Source organism: Cherax quadricarinatus, chromosome 68 (genome assembly GCF_038502225.1).
Source record: "Cherax quadricarinatus isolate ZL_2023a chromosome 68, ASM3850222v1, whole genome shotgun sequence".
Taxonomy (NCBI): Eukaryota; Metazoa; Arthropoda; class Malacostraca; order Decapoda; family Parastacidae; genus Cherax; species Cherax quadricarinatus.
In genome coordinates this window covers 7,505,427-7,527,732 of record NC_091359.1, presented here as the reverse complement: position 1 = coordinate 7,527,732, position 22,306 = coordinate 7,505,427, and the positions used below count along the sequence as shown (strand labels likewise).

The 22,306-nt window shown below is 39.6% G+C and overlaps 1 protein-coding gene and 1 long non-coding RNA gene across 5 annotated transcripts in view; one reads left to right on the top strand and one right to left on the bottom strand.

The window, feature by feature from the left end:
- LOC128697777 (uncharacterized) overlaps positions 1–22,306 on the top strand; it is a 111,934-nt gene that overhangs the window by 69,479 nt on the left and 20,149 nt on the right.
- LOC128697775 (uncharacterized) overlaps positions 1–22,306 on the bottom strand; it is a 65,972-nt gene that overhangs the window by 41,050 nt on the left and 2,616 nt on the right. The gene's annotated exons all lie outside the window — the stretch shown is intronic.

Sequence of the window (22,306 nt, the reverse complement as noted above, 5' to 3'; positions counted from 1 at the left end):
CCCCACCCTCCCTAAGGAACCACTGCTTTACATATTCAGCCTTGGCCCCAATGCCAAGAGACCTAAACCCCAAAGGAATCATTCACCGCTTGACCTGAGCAGACTGCAGACGTGTGACTACTGCCCTCTGCTGGCCATTGGAGGAGACTTATATTTTCACAACATGGCGCAGTCTGTGAGAAGACGTATGCACACGGTGTGCCTTGAATTGGTGCGTGGTGCAATAACGCCTCAGTCTGCACAAGTGCTTTTACCGAAAATTATCCGTGACACCTGTGGTGTTGCGGATCAAGAACTGGATGGTGTGGCGCTAAATGGTGCCTGTCGTATTTTCGTCAAGTTGAGATCAGCGAGAGTGTATGAACGGCTGGTTGACAAGTACCAGGACAGGAGCGTGGACGTTAATTCGGCGATACGTGTTCGACTCGTCGACGTGTCTAGGAATTACACGTGGGTGAAAGTCCGAAATGTGCCATTTGAGGCGGACGAGACTGATCTGCGGAATGCATTTGAACGGTATGGACCTGTACACCTGACTATGGCCGGTAAATGGACGGATGGGGCGTATGCCAGCTTGCCGGATGGTACGTTCGCGATCTACGTGACGTTGAGGCATTCCATCCCGTCTTACGTCATACTGGACGCATTTAGGACGCAGGTAATGGTGTACTACGCTGGGCAGCAGAAGACGTGTAGGTTATGTGGTGCGTGTGATCGTATGGCGGCCCAGTGTGGGAGATGGCAGAGGAGACAGGACTTAGGTAGTGCGATGGTGAAAGAACCAGAACCGGAGGTGGGTCATGCTGATGAGTCACCTGTACATAGAAGTGGAACTTCCTGGAGTGAGGAAGTGGAGCGCGACCTGCCACTGGTGGGTACCAGCCCATCACTGTCACAGTTAGTGGGAAATGAGGCATCTGCCTTGGAGAACGGGAAGACTGTGCAGATTGGTGACTTGCGGGTAGAGGAAGGCCTACTGGTGAACGTGAAGGACAAATCCTTTGAGAAGAAGGTTTCTGAGGATAACTTGCGTATGGTGAGGAGTACTGTTCAGATTGAAGATGAGCAACTTGGAAGATTGGCGAACATGGCAGATGACTCGCCAGGAGTGGTGGAAGTGATTGAGGTGAATGCTGACATTCAAAGGGAGGCACCCAGTGAGTTAAAAATGGATGCAGAGAGTGTCAACCGTAAGAGGGCGGCGACGTATTCCGACTCGGATGACATTTTGACCCCGGCACGGACATCGGGGAAAAAGCCGTGGGTTCGTGGGAGCTCTAAAGGTACGCCTGGTCCGGTGTTGGATCAGGGGAAGCCACAAGTGGGCAGTGGAGAGAAAAGTCGACGAAGCAGACACACTGGAAGCGTGTCGGTGAAAGGTGAACTGGGGCACAGGGTGAAATCACATAAGTAGGCTTCCGGTGCATGACAGTGAATATTAATGGATTGTGTGCGAGTGAGAAGCGTATGCGGGTAAAGGGATTTTTAAGACGTTATGCTATAGACATTGTTTTTGTGCAGGAACATAATTTCAAGCTGGGAAAGGAATTGGAGGTGGATGGGTACAGAGTGTTTGTTATGTATTCGGAGCGAATGAAGGGAGGGATGGGTATCCTGATCCGAGAGACGAGCCCGTTTGTTGTTCTTAGGAGTGAAGGGGGGGGGGGTCGTGTGTTAAGAATAGATGGGTGGTGGAGAGGTGAGAGGATGTCAGTTGTTTGTGTGTATGTGTCGGTTGAGAATGTAAGGGTAAAGAATGAATTTGTGAATAACGTATTGGTATGTTATTTGCGGTCATTACCGTCAGTGACAATAGCTGGTGGCGACTGGAACTGTGTGGTGCGAAGGAAGGATGTGGAACCGAGAGGGGCAGGGTGTTTTTTGGCAGGTTTAGGGGATCTATTGAGAGGTGTGGGATTGAGGGATATAGTTGATGGAGGGGATTGCAAGATAGAGCACACATTTCATAGACAGGGATATGTTGCACGATTAGATAGGTTGTATGTGACAAGGGGAGTGAGGGTGACGCGGGTGCAGACGATGAATGTCGTTTATTCACATCATAGGGTGGTTTATGCTGATTTAAATTGGGACGGTTTGCCCAAGAGGTATTTGGGGTACTGGAAGCTGAATGTACGACTACTGGGTGAGGGGGTGGAGGGAGGGGATTTTGAAAGTTTGTGGGAGGACTTATGGGGTGGGGGTAAGAGTGCAAGCGATTTATTGGGGTGGTGGGATGGGGTTACGAAGAGTAGGATCAGGCAATATTATGTGCGAAGGGGAAAGAATGAGGCATGGATGACATATGGGCTTCAACAGTATTTAGAGGGGCAGTTGCAGGGTTGTTATCAGAGGGGTGCTGTGAAAGGTGTATATCCAATGGAGGAAACTGAAACGTTAAAGTGGCAGATAAGGGATGTGCACAATGAGAGATTTGACGAGGCGAGGGTGCAAGGTGGGTTACAGGAGGCAATTTGGGGTGACAGGCCGTTAGCCTGTTTGTTACGGGGTCAGCGGAGACGCAGGTTGGCAATAGAAATTGATAAGCTGGTAGTACACGAGAACTTAGGTGGGTATACGAAGGGTCAGGAGTTGCAAACTACTACTGAGGGTATGAGTGGTTTTCTGGATAGTTGGTTTGGAAAATATTTGCAGAGTGTAGGAGTGAACAGTGAGGATTTAGAGAGATTGGGAGAGAATGTATCTTGTGTGCTGAGTGGAAGTGATCGTATGGCATTGGGAGGGGATATTGAAGAGGGGGAGGTATGGAGAGCTTTGGAGAATATGGCAAGAAGTAAAGCGCCAGGTATAGATGGGTTACCTTGTGAATTCTATGTAAAGCATTGGAGTGTGTTGAAGGATTTTTTAGTGAACCTGATGAATGTGATGAAAGGTCAGGGGAGGATGGGTGAGTTGCAGCGTACCGTACTGCAGTAGTAGTTTTGATTCCGAAAGGGGAAGGCCCTACGACAGTGCAGAACTACAGGGCGTTGTCGTTGTGTGCTGATTGTAAGATATTCGCAAAAATCTTGGGGAACAGGCTCAAGTGCGTGATAGATAGGGTTGCTGCGAGAGGTCAGTATGGGGTGCCTGGGAGGACGATGTATGAGGGACATGGAATAATAAAAGATTTTGTGGAAAGTATGGAGGGGGAGAATAAAGGGGGGAGGTGTCTTAGCATTGGATTGGCAGGCTGCGTATGATTGCGTAGAACGAGAGGCACTGTGGCATATCTTAAGGAGGCAGGGTTTTGGGGAAGAGATGGTACGTTGGATTGAGACTTTGTATAATAGGGTAGGTGTACGTGTGCAGCTGAATGGGAAATTGGGTGAATGGGTTTCAATGGGTAGACGCATAAGGCAGGGTTGTCCTCTGTCTCAACTGTTGTTGTTTCCTTGTATACAGGACCCTTTTTACAGGGCAGTAGGGCAATGTTTAGGGGTGGATCGTGGTGTGGAGAATGGAGCGATGGGAATAGGGTATGTGGATGATACCACAATTCTAATGAGCAGGGAGGAAAGTTTACATGAAGTGGAGGATGTAATTGGTGGTTTTGAAGGAGTTACAGGTTTAAAAGTGAATGTGGAGAAATCGAAATTATTGGTCTTAGGGAATTCGGCAGGGAGGGCGCGATGGGAAACAGCTGTGCGTTGGTGTGTGCTGGATAGTTCTAAACGTGTGTGGGATAATTTATATGGGGAATGCCGGGGAGGCACGGATGGTTAATTCTGGGAGGGTAGTGGATAGATTGGTGGGTAGGTTAAATGTTTTGAGACCCATGCATTTGACAATACATCAACGTGTAATAGTGGTGAATGTACTGTTATATAGTATGGTCTGGCATGTGGCAGCAGTATATCCGTTGGCAGGACCAGACATAACTAGAATGCTAAAAAAGGTTTTTCGTTATATATGGGGTTCTGGGTGTGACTGGTTGGGTAGAAGTGTTGTTATGCTACCGGTTGACAAAGGTGGATTGGGTTTAATACATATAAGATTGAGGGTTAAGTGTATATATTTGAAGAGGGGGGTTCTCCGAGTGGACGGTCGTGTGGGGAAGGGTGTGCCAGCATTATATGAGGAGGCACGAAGGTGGTGGGTAGGATCAGAGATGAAAGAGTGTGAGGATGTGCTGCGAGCTTTATTGTATGTTAGAGATCCGTCTAGGATACGGGTAGGTGTTCTGGAGCGTGCTGTAGGGGTGAGGGTGATTGCACATGTTAAGGGCATATACCCAATGTATGAATGGGGAGACATTTGGGTAAGGTTGCGGTTGGTGCGCATCAGACCAAGAGTGAGAGAGGTAATGTTTCGTTTCCTTCGTAGAATATTGCCGTCTGGTGTGGTGCTTCGGGAGAGAGGGTTGATGGTGGAGAATGTATGTACGGCGTGTGGGGATAGGGAGACAGACAGCTTTTCATGTAGTATATTTTTTGTAAAAATTTGGAGTGTATACAGGAGTGGGTGGGTGGGTGGGATTTTGAGGAGGGTGGGTGGGGGATGGATATCGGTATTAAGGGCATTGAGTTTAGATGTGGGAGGTGTGGAAGAGTCTGTGCAGCGTGCTTTTGTGTACATCATAACTGATTTTGTTTTCGTATCATGGGCCATGAGGGGTAATGGGGATTGGATGGTGCGAAAGAAGGTATTGGCTGCAACAATGTACAAAACACTTAGTCGTAATAGGGGGATATATGGAAGTAGATGGAAAAGGGCTTTTCCTGAAGGATATCGAAGTATGAATGTCAGAGGTTTGTTGGCGGAGTGAGGGGGGGGGGATGTGTTAGGAATTTCAGGGGTTGCACCGGGCTCGTCTCAGAATTTGGGAATGTATGAGGAGTTCCTTGATATGGTGTGAAATGGTAGTGTAGTTGTGAAGTGTGTTTTAAGTAAGTTTGTGGTGGCTCGTAAGTGAAAAGTTCTTAAGATTTATATGGACATGGAATGAGCAATATCTGTGTGAATGTGAATAGTATACGGTCATACTCAGGATGGTATACTGATGTATGTTATGGATAAGTTAAATTTGGAATATGTTGTAATGTATTATGAGGATTGGTGGTTGTATTAAAGCGAAGGACATGCGGGCGTGATAAATATTTTGTGTACCAAATGTACTGCTCATAATGAGATAATGCAATGTGTGTGATTTTTATCATACATTAAGTGTATATAGCAGTATGTAAGAGAGAATTTCATGTACTCAGTATGGGTTGTATATTAGTATTCGGTGAAGTTCAATGAATATTATTGACGTGATGGGTATATAAAGACGTTTCATGTACAATGTGTTAAGTAGAGTTAGGATGGTGAGCCAAGAAATGCTGCGGTCTGTAGAATAAGAATATAGTACTTGTTTACGTTAATGTTTAATAGTAATGACTATGTATATTTTATTATAGGGTAGAAGAAGTTTGTTACTTTAAAAATGGAAATTATATTTGAAAAATATTACTAAATATACGTGACTGTGTAAGTTCACTTGTAGGATGATGTAGTGTTTGTTCACTTGTAAGATGAATGTAGTGTATGGAAGTGAGGTGGGACAAATCATTTGTTATATTATACTGTGTTTAGTTTTTCTGTGGTGAGGTGTGCAGATTGTTATTTTCTAACCATTATTTGTTTCGTAATATACTGAGGTGTTATGTATTATGTATTTGATATGAAGTTTAATATACAAAAATAATAAGTGTGTAAAGAATTTTTGGATAATTGAGAATCTCTTCGTACATACAGTTTTATGTAAAATGTAAATACCTGTGACATTCTTTGGGTTATATTGCATATTGTGTTTATGGCTGCAATTTTGGATGTAATAAACCCACCTGTATTTGAAGCCGTGGGCTGTCTTTAGTTTAGTTCTTATGTATAAGTTTAGTGCTAAGGTAGAGAATGTGGAGTTTTCTTTTGTTATATATAATGGATACGTTTCATTGCTTACATTACCTACATGTATAATTGTGTATTGCGTTTTTCAATAAAATAAAAAAATAAAAAAAAACCAAAGACGGACATGTCTTCACAACCTCCCTACTCAACCAATCTCTCCCGTAACCACAAACATAACCCAAGACCCTTCTCTGCAGCCCCTAAATATCCACGTCCCATAACGGGTATATCTTGGCCACACCCCATACCTTACTGTAAACAATCGACTTAACCACCACTTCCCTCTGTTGCAAGGAGACATCCCCAGCTCTTAATCCTCAGACAGTCTAAAGCCTTTTTTAACACCAATTCAGAATTTACCCTTCGACCCTCCCTCTCTTCTGCCATGTACACAAACCCACATATTTTACTTTGCTCCACGACTGACCACCCATACCTTTTGCCCTGCCCTGTTGACGCACATACCAGTCACTGCCCAAAAAAACTCGACAACCCTACCCACAATCTGCAAGTCGTCATTGTCCTCTTTTAACCCTTTGACTGTCGCGGCCGTATATATACGTTTGCGAGGTACCGTGTTTGACGTATATATACTCATAAATTCTAGCGGCTTCAAATCAGGCAGGAGAAAGCTAGTAGGCCCACATGTGAGAGAATGGGTCTGTGTGGTCAGTGTGCACCACATAAAAAAAATCCTGGAGCACGCAGTGCATAATGAGAAAAAAAAAACTCCGACCGTTTTTTTTAATTAAAATGCCGACTTTGTGGTCTATTTTCGTATAGTATTTGTGGTTGTATTCTCGTTTTCTTGGTCTCATTTGATAGAATGGAAACTATATTATAGAAATGGAGGTAATTTTGATTAATTTTACTATAAAAAGAACCTGGAAATGGAGCACAAAGTACAGGAAATGTTTGATTTTTGCCGATGTTCAAAAGTAAACAAATGATGTCATTGTCCAATAAATGTCCAAATAGCCATTCTAATACGCAGTCATGAATGGATTGATGTAATTTTTACAATTATTACAGTATTGCAGTAGTCTGCATAACAGTAAATCTTCTATTTTTTGTTTGAATAAAATTTCAAAATAAAAAGCAAGAGTAATATCACAGGGACCTGGAGACATGACTGATGAACAAAGAAAATGTTATTTTAGAGCCAGGAATGTCTGCATTGTTCATTCTGGACCTTATTTTGAAATTGTCGTATTTTTTAATTTTCGTGAAATTGGCCAAATTGCAAATTTCTGACCATGTTATTGGGTAGTTGAAATCGGTAAATGGGCAGTTTCTTGTACTCAATCGATAGAAAAAATAGAGTTCTGAAGAAATAGTTATGAGTTTGATTGACTGGAATAACGGAATTAGCCGAAAATAGGGCTCAAAGTGGGCGAAATTGCCGATTTTTAAATATCGCCGAAGTCGCTAACTTTGCGAGAGCGTAATTCCGTCAGTTTTCCATCAAATTTCGTTTTTTTGGTGTCTTTACAATCGGGAAAAGATTCTCTATCATTTCATAAGAAAAAATAATTTTTTTTTTTTCGAAAATTTTGCGACACCAGAAGCAACTTCAGGATTTGGCCCTTCGACAGTCAAAGGGTTAACAAAATCGTGGTATCCACATAACCGACTACACCCACTGCACACTTACTACCCAGTACCCCACATCCACCAGTTCATAAAATGGATTTTGGACACAGGCAAAAAACAGCTGAGACAGAGGCCCCCCCCCTCCCTCAAACCCCATTCCATACATAAAGGCTGCCCTAACTTACCATTCACCTGTACTCATACCATTGCTGAGACATACAAACTGTCAACACATCATACTATCCCCTCCCAAAATGCTGCCTCAATAAAATAAGGATTAATATATCCCTGTCAACAGTCAAACAGTTTCCCAGTCAAACCCAAAGACACCCACCCCCCTTGACACTCCCCCAAAAACTCCATAACACACCAATGTCCTTCCCTCATGCTCCTACCTGGTATGCCCAGCTGTCCCCTATGAATAATTATTTCCATAACTTTTCTCATCCTGTTACCTAGGACTTTTGCAAACATTTTAGTCTGAACACATAAGAGATATAGCCCTATATGCACTCAGACCCCTCCACTCCATAAGCATGTAATTCAATACCTCAACCAAGCATTGCTTAATGCTTCCCCAATGCATCCTATAAAATTCATTCAATATGCCATCTATACCTGATGCTTTCCCTTTACTCATCCTAAATATCGCCTCCTTGACCTACTCCACACGTATCCTACCTTCTAGTACCCTCCGATCCCTTTCACATATAACTTTCCTGAAACCCCCCCCCCCCCCATCAGACCACCCTCATGGACCCCCCCCTGCTCTCCACCAGAGCTTTTCCTCAAACCAAACATCAGTATAAAATCTCGTGCTGTCCATATTAAAGAGTAACTGACCGGGCAGGTATCCACCCAAACCCATGCATACTTCCAAACGCAACAGCAGGAATGTTGCCTGTTGTCTAAACCAAAATTTCCACAGGACACAACCCAAATGTTTATCGCCCCATAGCACCACTTCCATGCCCGCCCTGATTCTAACGGCATTGAAACGCTCCTTGTGAATTTCGGCAAGTCGATTCCAAAGATGTTCGATGTCTTCATACCTACTATACTTCCGCCCCAACGTAATAATACTTCAGTTGCCCCTCAAAACAATTTTGTAGCCCATACCTCCACCTCACCTCCTCCTTACCCCAATTCCTATAACAACTCTCTATCCCAGGTCTGGCGCGCATTTCCCACCATTCCAACAAACGTTCGCCTTCCCTCCGCGTTTCCCAAAGATCCTTCCACCAATCCTGAAAAGTGCACCCATCCCCCTCCCCATCCAAGAGCCACACGTACACTTTCCAATAACCGGGATAAATCCGCATCGTTCCGTCAGAGTCCAAATCCGCTAGCACTGCACGGTACTCTGAAAACCCCACATCGAAGGTCTGTACGGGCCCAACTCGAATTCCCTGTGTTAAATTCTATCCGGACGCGCCACGTAGCCTCTGCAGACGAACGTGTGCTCCACCCCCCCCCCACACGTGTGGTGTGAATATAATGCAAACAATTCATAGTTTGCAAGTTAGATAACAGCAAGTGCAGAATTGCTAAAACTCTTGTCCACAGGGCTCTGAAAGAGTTGTTGACATAGTTTGGACATGAGACAATGAAACAAAACTGACTTCTACAGTCTATAAATCTGTAGTGGAGGGAAAACGAGATACGAGTCACCCTAGGAAAGGTTAGAGAGACAGTATAAAGGCAGTTGTGTGTGCAAGGGGCTTGGACTTCCAGCAAGCATTCGTGACCATATTTGATACGAGTGAATGGACACAGACGTGCTGTTAGAGCATAAGCAAACTAACATTTACAAAAACGATTCAGGGAAATTGGCAGGCCAGACTCAAGTCCGGGAGATGGCAAGTACAGTGTCTGCACTCTAAAGGATGGGTGTTAGGGGAGGGACCAGTAAAATAATTTTTTTTTTTTTTTTTTGAGGGGGGGGGGAGACCTATTTCAATGAGATTTTGACAGTGCATTAAACAGCATAAAAAAAAACATATAACCTGTGTTTGTTTTGACTATTACCCTTCAAGTTAGATAAAAAAAAAAAAAATTATGCATAATTTCATGGGTCCTATCACTTTCCTCATTCTACTAAATTCTGAAAATGTACAATATTCTAGTTAACCTCAGATGAAACATAAAGGCTAGATTAACAACAACCCAGGACAGTTTAGCAACAATATCAGTACATTCCATAAAAAAATATTGTTCAAGTTCTTCTTTCTTGGAGGTAACTGGAAAAATTCATTAACAAAATCTTCACAATCTCGCAAATCCTCTCGGGGTGTTTGTAGAACCATCATTCCTCAATAACATCTGCAAAAATCATGACAATCCAATGAATACTTAACCACATAAGATGAATTACAATGTCAATAATTTATTACCCAGTTTTTTTTTTTTTTAATCTAAGCAAGTGGCACACCAACTCTGTGTGCTACACCCCTCCAACCTTCTTTACAGCCTGCCAGCTACTAATAGACTCACTCTGTCTATGTCTGTCTGTCTGTCTGCTATTCGCACACAATTTGCCATGTACAATATTTACAATGAAATAATCATAAAAATCGTAATTTTGGGAAGAACAAACAAAAAAATTGCTATTTGCAAACATGTATTTTTGTTGACAGTAAAAACAAAAAAAATAAATTTAATGAAAAATATACTTAGAAATATCATACAAACAAACTGATTACATCAAAATGTTGCCTAAATTGGGTAACATTTTTCACTAACAAAATATCATTTTCCATATTCTTTCAATTTTAATGTCCTGATCATTGAAAAAACTCACCCCTCCCTTAATTAATGTCACAGTTCTATAAACTGTAATGTAAAGCACCCCACCGGCAAGACATTCATCCGGTCGATCCTGATTAAACTTTTTCTTCTTCGAGCCGCCCTGGCTTGATGGGAATCGGCCCGTGTGTTAATAAAAGAAAATAAAAAATAAACGACCCCTGTAAAGCACCCCACCGGCAAGACATTCATCCGGTCGATCGTGATTAAACTTTTTCTTCTTCGAGCCGCCCTGCCTTGATGGGAATCGGCCCGTGTGTTAATAAAAGAAAATAAAAAATAAACGACCCCTGTCTACCAATCAGTTTAAGGTCCTACTAAACAATCACATCATCACCCAAAATTAACCACACAAACCATACCTAATACCCACCAGTTACTCAAAAGATACTACTCCCATTGTCCTAAGGATTGCTCAACCACTTACCCACTACAAAATTAGATAATTGCCTAAATTTCATTGTTTTCAACACTACTAAATTGTAATATCTACATCATACTGTAAACTGTTTTCAATTCTTCTATTGCAAAGATAAACATATTTATTTTGAAAAAATTACACTGATGTACAAACAGATATAATAATTAGGTGTACATGCCAAAATCCCGTTTGTATGCACAAGACCATTTCAGGCAAACTTAGAAATTAACTTAATATTACCAAGAAAAATAATACACACTTCATATACTCATTACAAGAGTTATAGTCGGTAAATTACAATTGCATATTCTGTCAGGTAATGCTACATGCTTTGGATAAATCTAGTAGAGACTTGTGGCACTATTCAATTACTGTACTTAATAAAGATTACAATATTACAATGGAACAATTTAAAACAATTTACAATTGTGTATTACACTTTAGTACTACGTATTTAAAACAATACAATTTTGTATTACTGTGGAACAATTTACATAATGGTATACTGTATTATAATCTGCTATTTACAATAATAGAAAAATAAACATGCTAATTGCAAAGTACCAAGTGGTTCAGCATTCATCAGCACAATATGAGTAGCTTTTGAGAAACTGGTAGTGATTAGGTATGGTTTGTCTGGTTAATTTTCAGTTATAACGTGTTTTCTTATTGAGGCCTCCAACTCGTTACCAGACGGGGATCCTCTGCCGTGTTCCGGCTACGAATTCCATGTCTGTGGACCTTTTACGTGCACGACAGACATTTTGGCACGGGGAGAAATGAACACTAGGGATATCGAAGGGTGATCTGTGTCTCGTATTACGGTTGTGTTCTGTTATAGTTATCGAGGAGGACTTTGAGCAAGACGAGTATTTACATCGCAATGTAGTGCTCTGGGTAGGCACCGGACAATAATAATTGTGGATGCTTTGTATATTTAGCAAGTTAAGACTCTTGAAAACAAGTACGTACTGTGTGTTGTCTAATGCACAAATTAGTAGTAATCAATTGCTCCACAGCCTTTTCCTGGGTTATTAAAGGTTTTATGTAATTTCTGTCCTTGAGCCCCATTCACAAATAGCAGACCATAATGCAATTATTATCTATTAGACTTATCAACGCCATGTAGCATTACCTAACATAACATTCAATTCTCTTGTACCCAATTTAATGTATCTAATGACCATATGAACCATTATTGCTTTCCCAATCGTAAATTAACAATTTTCAAGTTTTGTCCAAAATGCTCTGCATACTAAAGGAGCTGTTGCCATGTATACCTAACTATTATATTCCTCTGTACAATCATATATTATATCAATATTCTAATTTGTTCAAGAGTAATACAATGATGGGTGAAAAGATTCAAGCCACTCATTTGCACACTACTGGTTACATTTCCCTATTTTTTTTTTTTTTAGCTAATAATCATGGTAACCTCAGTAAGATCTGTTCATATAAGATAAAGGGATATTGGCAACTTTCCATCTAGATAATCATTACATCAGGCATTGATAACTGGAATTTTACTAGAGAGATTTCATCTTATAGTTGGGAACAAATCATTTATATTGTTAGCTGTATTAATACGCTGGAGTTTCAGTTCATTTGGCTTAATTAGTACAATAACACTAGCTCTATTTGGTTTGAGGGTGCCCAGGATCTCGGTATGCATCTTCCGCATCTTTTTAATATCTCCTCGCCTTTCAGTGAATTGCAATAGTACGGCTGCTTAGACCGAGTAATTTGGCGAGGACCGACGTACTACGGTGTTTGATAAACTCTTTGAGCCCCTTCTGTATTGTCTTTCATGATGGATCTAGCAATGCTCTTAGTAAGCCATGGGCAACTTACTTACTCTTTTGTTAGTGATCTGTTTAGTTTTTATGAGACAACATTTGTCATATACTCTATGTATTTTCTTTACAATATAGTGTATTGTTCATATTGTTAATCAAGTCAGACACAGGTTGCTCATCTGTTTGTTAGGCCAAACTTGATGTTAAAGTCTCCTGCTATTGGTTGGTGCTTATTCAATTGTGTACCTGTAATCAGTGTTATTAGTTTAGCACTAAAAGCTGATATATTAGTACGAGGCATCCTGCATATGACCTCAACGGCTATAGGAATTTTTTTTTTTTATTTTTACAAACAAATTTGCAAATATATATTCACCATATTCATCACTGATAGATATAGTGTTGCTACATGATAGTGCAAATGTCTATTGTGTCTTAAGCCACATTTCAGTAAGAATACAGTAGGTTTTCTTTAATGAATCTACAAGTGCCAAGTCATCATAATAGTGTTTGCTTAGGGATGTAATAAATACATTAAATAAACACAAATTAATTAAACAAAATACAGTGGTCCCTCAATAATCGTCCGGCCTGAAAGTCGTCCATTTCGGAAATAGTCCTGTTATTTCGTCTAAACATTGGCTCGCAAATGGTCCGGTAACTCGCTAATAGTCCTTCATCCGAGACGCGTACTCACGCTCTGAGCCGCCTCGGCCTCTCTTCCCAGCCAGTGTGCCATTCTTTACCAGTGAGTGACAGTCCCCTCACTTGCTCCAAAGAAAAAATATTTCATAATATTCCATTGACTTTAGTGCTTACAAGTGCTAAATAAGCTACCATGGATCCAAAGAAAGCTCCTAGTGCCAAGCCTTTCGTAAAGAAGGTGAGAAATACGCTTGAATTTAAGAAAAACATCATTGAACAGTATGATAGTGGCGTACGTGTGGGCGAACTGGCCAGGATGTAGTATAACAAATCCCGTACAACCGTATCTTCCATCATAGCTCTCTTTTTACATTGCTTCACCACTCTCTTAACCTCTCTCTTTTTCTCCATATACTCTTCCCTCCTTGCATCACTTCTACTTTGTAAAAACTTCTCATATGCTAACTTTTTCTCCCTTACTACTCTCTTTACATCATCATTCCACCATTCGCTCCTCTTCCCTCCCGCACCCACTTTCCTGTAACCACAAACTTCTGCTGAACACTCTAACACTACATTTTTAAACCTACCCCATACCTCTTCGACCCCATTGCCTATGCTCTCATTAGCCCATCTATCCTCCAATAGCTGTTTATATCTTACCCTAACTGCCTCCTCTTTTAGTTTATAAACCTTCACCTCTCTCTTCCCTGATGCTTCTATTCTCCTTGTATCCCATCTACCTTTTACTCTCAGTGTAGCTACAACTAGAAAGTGATCTGATATATCTGTGGCCCCTCTATAAACATGTACATCCTGAAGTCTACTCAACAGTCTTTTATCTACCAATACATAATCCAACAAACTACTGTCATTTCGCCCTACATCATATCTTGTATACTTATTTATCCTCTTTTTCTTAAAATATGTATTACCTATAACTAAACCCCTTTCTATACAAAGTTCAATCAAAGGGCTCCCATTATCATTTACACCTGGTACCCCAAACTTACCTACCACACCCTCTCTAAAAGTTTCTCCTACTTTAGCATTCAGGTTCCCTACCACAATTACTCTCTCACTTGGTTCAAAGGCTCCTATACATTCACTTAACATCCCCCAAAATCTCTCTCTCTCTCTCCTCTGCATTCCTCTCTTCTCCAGGTGCATACATGCTTATTATGACCCACTTCTCACATCCAACCTTCACTTTAATCCACATAATTCTTGAATTTACACATTCATATTCTCTTTTCTCCTTCCATAACTGATCATTCAACATTACTGCTACCCCTTCCTTTGCTCTAACTCTCTCAGATACTCCAGATTTAATCCCATTTATTTCCCCCCACCGAAACTCCCCTACCCCCTTCAGCTTTGTTTCGCTTAGGGCCAGGACATCCAACTTCTTTTCATTCATAACATCAGCAATCATCTGTTTCTTGTCATCCGCACTACATCCACGCACATTTAAGCATCCCAGTTTTATAAAGTTTTTCTTCTTCTCTTTTTTAGTAAATGTCTACAGGAGAAGGGGTTACTAGCCCATTGCTCCCGGCATTTTAGTCGCCTCATACGACATGCATGGCTTACGGAGGAAAGATTCTTTTCCACTTCCCCAAGGACAATACAAGAAATAAAAAGGAACAAGAGCTATTTAGAAAAAGGAGAAAAACCTAGATGTATGTATATATATATGCATGTGTGTGTCTGTCAAGTGTGACCAAAGTGTAAGTAGGAGTAGCAAGATATCCCTGTTATCTAGCGTGTTTATGAGACAGAAAAAGAAACCAGTAATCCTACCATCATGCAAAACAGTTACAGGTTTCTGTTTCACAGTCATCTGGCAGGACGGTAGTACGTACTTCCCTGGGTGGTTGCTGTCTACCAACCTACTACCTATTTTTAAATTGGTATTTTTTTTAAATCTGGGTGAACTGGCCAAATAACTGTCTTCTGTGCACTGTTTAGGATAGCTGTAATAACTGAATGTATCATTTCTTGTTCTCAATTGACAGAACGAAAAGCAAACTAGCGAAATTGCTAGGAACTTGGTCGAACTGAGAAATGAAATTAATTTACAATAGGACTCAAATTCAGTGAAATTGCTCCTGCATAAATTGCACCCAGAATGCTAATTCTGCACCTGCATCTGCTATCAAATTTCATAATTTTGGTGTCATTACCTTCAGAAAAAGATTTTCTACCATTTCAGATTTTTTTTTTTTTTGAAGTGGATGACAATGGAAGCAATATTAATTTTGGGGGTCTGGATGGTGAAAGGGTTAAGCAGAGCCTAAGAAAAATTAGCAGCATTCAGCTTGTAGTAGCCAAAGGTGAAGCAGAAAGAACACAGAAAATTGTACACTTTCACTCACTACTCCTGGATTTGAAGTTGACTTCCAGTAATACTTCTGCCACCATAATGACCACCCTGTCACCCATCCAAACACAACTAGTTGAACCCTCTTGCACTTTGCAGACCACTTCAACTGGCAGAGTAAGGGCCTGCTCCATAATCCTCCGAATCAAAATTTAACAAATTGTGAAAAATACGTTATGCTAGCCAAATAATGGAAAAGCTACTTAAGTCCTCCCACCATAATAGGGTGAACCCTCAGGGAACAAATTATTGTTAGAAAGAGCACATAGTCTTACTTGAGGAATCATTTAGGTCTTCAATGTTCCTTATCTCCATGTAGTTCTCCATAGCATTATCTCCACATAGTTCTCTGTTGTATTATCTTTGTGTAGTTCTCCATTGATCCTTGTATTTCATCTCAATACCTACCCAATGACTCTTGGCTCATCACAGACTACATTAAAAGGATGAACGAGGTTACCATCTCTGATCTACAAAAAACAAAAAACTTCCTGAAACTTTAACCAATGTTAATATTTAAAATACATTTAATATTGTGAAATTCAAATATCAAATGTTCTTGGAATACAGTAAATCCTCTATTTAATGGACTAATCAGAGGGAGTGGGTGGCCAGTAAATAGAGGATTTACTGTACTACAAGAGCATTTGTCTGAATTTCACAATATTCAGTTCATATTAAATAGTAACATTGGTTGGATAGAGAAAAAATTGTGTTGATGTGATTGTAACAATTAAGAATCCTGCAAACAAAGGACTTTGTCCAGTGTTTCTAAATCTAGTAACCCAGAGGATTTGGTTCTGTATTTCCAAAGTACATCCAGTGGATGGTTTACTTACTGCACTGCAATTAAATTCCTGAAAATTTTGTGTTAAACTGTCAATTTCTGTAAATAGCATTTTCATATGGCTTCTGACTAATTTAAGTACTGGTATACTTTACAGTATATACAAGCATTACAGCATACTCTTATGCAATATCCTTAAATAATATATAAAAATAAAATTGGTATACATTCATCTTAATCAGCATTCCTAAAACTTTAGTAACAAGTTTCTTATTTCTGTCACAAATTTATATCAGTCATACTTTTACTATAAACATTTATCCTTTTTATTTTTAGTGATTTGGATAACTGGCCAAATTACATTATTCCTCCTAAGGAAATGGCAAAACAATTCCATACAGCTCTGCAAATGTTCCCTCCCCTACCTCTGCAAGTGTCCTTACAATAGTCTCCTCAAAATCCCCAATATAACTACAAAATCCATAAATATTCAACAAATCCCTATTTTTCCAAAAAAATCCTTACAATACTTGTGGGACAAAAGCCTCAGCCTAGCTAACCTGATAATTTTCTAGTAAAGGACAAGTCTATTGGACAATATGGAATAATTTAGTGTTAGAAAACACACGTCCATACTTGGGTTGCAGTACATCACACTCAAGAAGTGCTCAACCCTCATGGATCATACCTCCATAATAATCCTTGTGTCTTCTCTGTATTTACAATTTATACCAAGAAAAAGTAGGAATTCATCAAATCTGCTGCAATCACAGAATGAATCAGGTTACCATCTCAATCATATGTAAAATAAAGCAAAACTCATTAGCAGTGGTGGTACTAAGAAGGAACGGGCATAAAGAGGGGCTGAAGCCCCCCCAAATAAAAATACTAATAATAATACTCCTTCATGACAGGTCCCCTAGCCCACTCTTCTAACCAGATTACCACTCTTAACTCCCTCCCCTTTATATAAAAATATGTGGAGATGCCCCAGTTCATTAGCTATGAAACTTTCTGTTAGTTTAAACAAAATTTGCAATCCAGTGTAGGATGGTAGAGTGCTGGAACATGGTTGAACACACTGCACAGGGCAATAATAAAAGTATGCTATTGCAGAGGTCATTGTATCCGAAAAGACCTTCATTTTGCAATATTTAACCGAGGCTTTACCGCCCATACTGAAGCTTCATCGAGCCCAGAAAAAATGATAAAACATTTCCACGTATGTCTATGAATTACCACTTGGCTTATTCCACTGTCTATCTACTCTACCTGAGAGGAACTTGGCATGCAATCATCAAATCAAATTTTACTGTCCAAATGGCGGCCAACTCTTAATAACGGACCAAGTCCATTGGTTACAGAATTACCCCATTATTATTACAAACACTGCAAAACAATCTCATCTCCATCCACCACAAACACTATCAGTCACCTGCTCCCCCTATTAGTTTGTTAAATTGGAGGTTCACTATAAATCAATAGCTAGCCAATTAACTCAAATAACTAGCTAACTAAATGTCTAATAGGTGGACAAATAAATATATACATTTATTTAAATACCTACTATGCTCCAGTTCCCTAAATTGAGCCTGAATGCCTCTTCCCCCTCAGGTGCTGTATAATCTCTACAGGTTAAGTGATCTCCCATGATAACAATAACAATAATAATAGTAATAATAACTAAATATCTTAAAAACTAGTTAGCTAACTAGCCAAACAAGTTTATTTAGGTATAGGTACACAAGTACAGATACACCAAGTTAAGTGATTACAATTATTGTACATATAATAATGTATGTAAATTACCTAGGATAACCCCAAAAAAGTCAGATGAAGTGACTTATTTCCACTGGGGTTCTTGAAATATACAGGTCGGCCATCACTAATCCGGCATCATTGGGACCTGTAGTGTGCCGGATTAGTGAGTTTGCAGGATTACAGAGTGGTTAGGTTAGAATACACAATTAACCTATCAGTAGAGACTCCTTCTGCTACATCTCCCTCATTTTCATCAGTGCTGTCTCCTCCACTGGCTTGCTGCTGTGGATTTACGACCATCTGCACAATTTCTGATTCAGTATAATGATGAAATGTGAAATTATGATAACTGATTGCCGGATTACTGATGGCTGACCTGTATTATTATTGAAAGCCTAGCTATAAGATACAGTAGAAATCTTTCACGATTACATCCTTAAAAATTAAAATAACTACGTAACTCAACTGCATGAAAATCATTTATAATAAAATGAGGTACAATGTAAGTAAAATGACCTGAGTTATTTACATGAACATTAAATAGAGATTAGATTTTGCCACCAAAGTGGCTAGTTTATTGTGCACCCCATATCCATCCTGTGGACGGTAGCGCGAGAGCATATGGATACACAAAAGGCCTAGGAACTAGGCCCCAAAGGGTTAACAGGAATACATATGGATTTATATCTACATATCTATAGTTCACTTATCTGTTACAAGCAAATTTAGGAAATTTGCTTAGTATATCTGGTATCTTATTTTCATTAGTAAGATATCTTGACATGTCACATAGGTTATTATACTGTCTGTCTCTGTATTCTTCAATAAGTGGACAATTAAGCACATAGTGTTCAAGAAAGTGACCATATGCCTGATCACATAATTTACATTTAGTTTGATCATCATCTGTGTCTCTCCCAAACTGCCAGAAGTACTTGTAACCAAGCCTAAGCCTGGCCACTACAACATCAGTCAGTCTGTTCACATTGCAAGTTGCTCCATAAACATACTTATCTACATTCATGTTTTCATAGTGGGTTATAGATCTACTCAGGCTTCTAACTGCATTCCTATAACAATCATTTTCATTATTTACTTCTCTCCTAATATTATTCCTAATGCTAGACACAGTTATACCAAAGTTATATTCTACATTCTCCTTCTAGGTACTCTTCTTGGCTAACATATCAACTTTATCATGAAGGAGTAATCCAATGTGTGATGGGATCCATAGCAATTGTACATTAATTCCTTTGTCCCTAATTTTTGAGTATCTATACCTGGCTTCTCCAATGAGCATGTTGTTGGAGTCATTATGCGAGTCAAGAGCCTTCAAAGATGACATAGAATCAGTAATGATGATAGAGTCAAGCTCAGTGTCATAGGTTAGCTTTAGCGCCATTAGGATTGCAAACAATTCAGTTTGCAGTGTAGACGCCCAGTTGTTAATTCTTATGCCTAACTCAACAAATTTATTATCGTTTTTAACAAGGGAGGTGGCAACAAGAGCAGATGCAGCCCTGCCAGAAGACTCCTGTTTAGATCCATCAGTGTATATAACTTGTGATAACTTATTACTACCAGCTAGGTGAGAAATTTCTTCTTGAGCACTTGCTCTAACAAGAGATTTAAGGAAGGGATTACTAGCAATGAGCTTCTTGGGAGGGACTTGCAGGTATGTGATATTAAATGAACATATCTTCCACGGAGGTGTGAAATGATCTTGTTGCCTACAGTGATACAGTTCATGCAGGTTATAAAACTTGATGTAATTGCACGTTTTCACAATCCATTTAGATCTGTGTGTATTTACCTCTAGACACTTGGTAAGATTCATTGTGACAGTGTCTGGTACGTTTCTCAACATTCTAATACCGAGTACAGTGTTAATCTCAATAATCCTATCACTGATACTAGAAATACCAAGCTCCTTCCTCATGTTAAGAACTTTTGTAGATCTGGGACAGCCAAGAATAATCCTGAGAGCTTCATTTTGCATTAACTCCAAGGGTCGGAGAGAACTTTCTCTAGCCAGTATCAACATGGGAGCAGCATAATCAATTAAGGACCTAACATAGGCTATGTACATCATTCTTACGATTCTCACATTAGCACCATAGTTGGGGTTGTAACCAGCAACAGCTTTGAGAGCATTTAGCCTAGCTTTGCATTTTTTTGTTTAGTTGTGGTATAGTGGATTTGTTAAAGGGTACATCTACACCAAGATATCTGTAAGTTTTAATGTAGCTAATGATTTCACCCTGCAAATAGATGGATGGGGGATGTCGTTTGCTTGTTAATATCTTTGTTTTAGAGGAAGATATTATGAGGCCTAGTCGATTACAAATTGCTTGAACTTCATTAAGAATGGTACTCATCTTCTTATGCCCTGTTGTATGGATCATTAAATAGAGACAATCAGCTTACTATAATAAGTACACAAATGTTAACCACACAGGAAATCACTCTCCTCCCATTCTGTAGCTTCATTCATTAGGATCCTTTCAGTTCTTCCTGAACTGAATCATGCTAAGACTGCTTTTGACACGCTCAGGCAATCTATTCCACTTCTTATTGTTATATAATAAAAGGTGTTGAGGTCTGACTACCTACTGTTGGCACCACATAATTTGTGCAGTTCCCCCAGTACATACTGGTTTTAGTTCCTAACCACGACAAAATTCACATTAAGATATTCTGGGCACTGTTTGTCAGTAATTTTGTAAACATGATTGAACTTCAGCTGCTTTACTCATCTTCAATATTCAGTATGTCCAGTTGTTGTAATTCATCCAGGCCTACATGATCTCTTGTCCCCAGGCCCAGGATGAATCACACCATTTTGTTCTGAATGATTTATAGTCTTTCTTTTTTTTTTTTTTTTACAGCAGAGTTCCATGAACAAAAAAGAATAATCAACACAACATTGTATAAGAGCTAGACAGGGTCCTGCAGACCTCAGTAGATACATACTTCCTGTCTGAAGAGGAACTTTAACCTGTCATTCACTTTTATTTTACTACATTGTTCCCTATCAATTTTCCTGATATGCTTGGGTCAAAGGGGATTCCTAGACATTTCGCTGATGATATTGAAGTGATAGCTTCCCCATTACACTAGACATTAAAAATATTTACTCTTCTCAGTTTACTTTTTGTGCCAGAGTATGACTTCTGTTTTACAGAGGAGTAGTGATAGTTTGTCTACTAACCATTTGCTGCAGGACTAGTTCCAGTGATAATACATTAGCTACATCTTCTAGCTAATTCAATAACCACATAATAAGCTACCTAATTAGCTAAACAGCTATCAGTATAGATAGCTAAATGAATAGCTGTACAGCTAAATTTCCAGATGTAAAACTAAATAGATGGTTGTACAACTAAATAAATGGCTGTACAAATAGCTAAATGTACAACTAAATAGCTAGATGTACAGCTAAAAAGCTAGATATACAACTAAACAGTTTCTCTTTCCTCTTTATATCAAAAAGTTTCCCAATGCCACCCATCAGGTGTCAGGTACTCGCCTCGCACACCTGAACATCTATGGTTCAATCCCTGGCATGGGTGAAAATGTCGGGCATGTTTCCTCACACCTGCTGTCCCTGTTCACCTAGCAGTAAGTAGGTACCTGGGTGTTAGTCGACTGTTGTGCATCGAATCCTGGGGTGGAAGATTAAAGGACCACAATTTAAACAGACAGACAGTCCTGGATGACTGTGTGTCTGGGTGGCTAATCCTCTCTACCCAGGGTTAAAAATGCCAACAAAATCTTAACTTTAGCCAGAACTCTTAAGAAACACTGATTTTAAACACTATACTTAATGCTCTAAGTCATTTTTGGGAATGAACCATGTCCACAAATTAGACATCAAATTAATGACACAAAAATAGAAAAAAAGAACAAGGGTACATATATTCCTAGGTCTGATCATAGATAAACAATTAAGATTTAATAGAAACTTAATAGAAATAAGTCACTTTGTATGACTCTGGGTTGTCCTGTGTAATTTACACGTATGTTACTATGTATGATAATCAGTACTTATGTGGACCTGTGCTTACGTAAACTTACTTATCCTCATATCCGACTCATTTAAGAAGGTACAGTATGAAAAACTGTAGACATTCTCCAAAATTACGCCAGTCTCAGCCTGGATATAAGTCACATTGTCTAACTTTTTTTGGGTTATCCCGGGTAATTTTGCACTATGATAA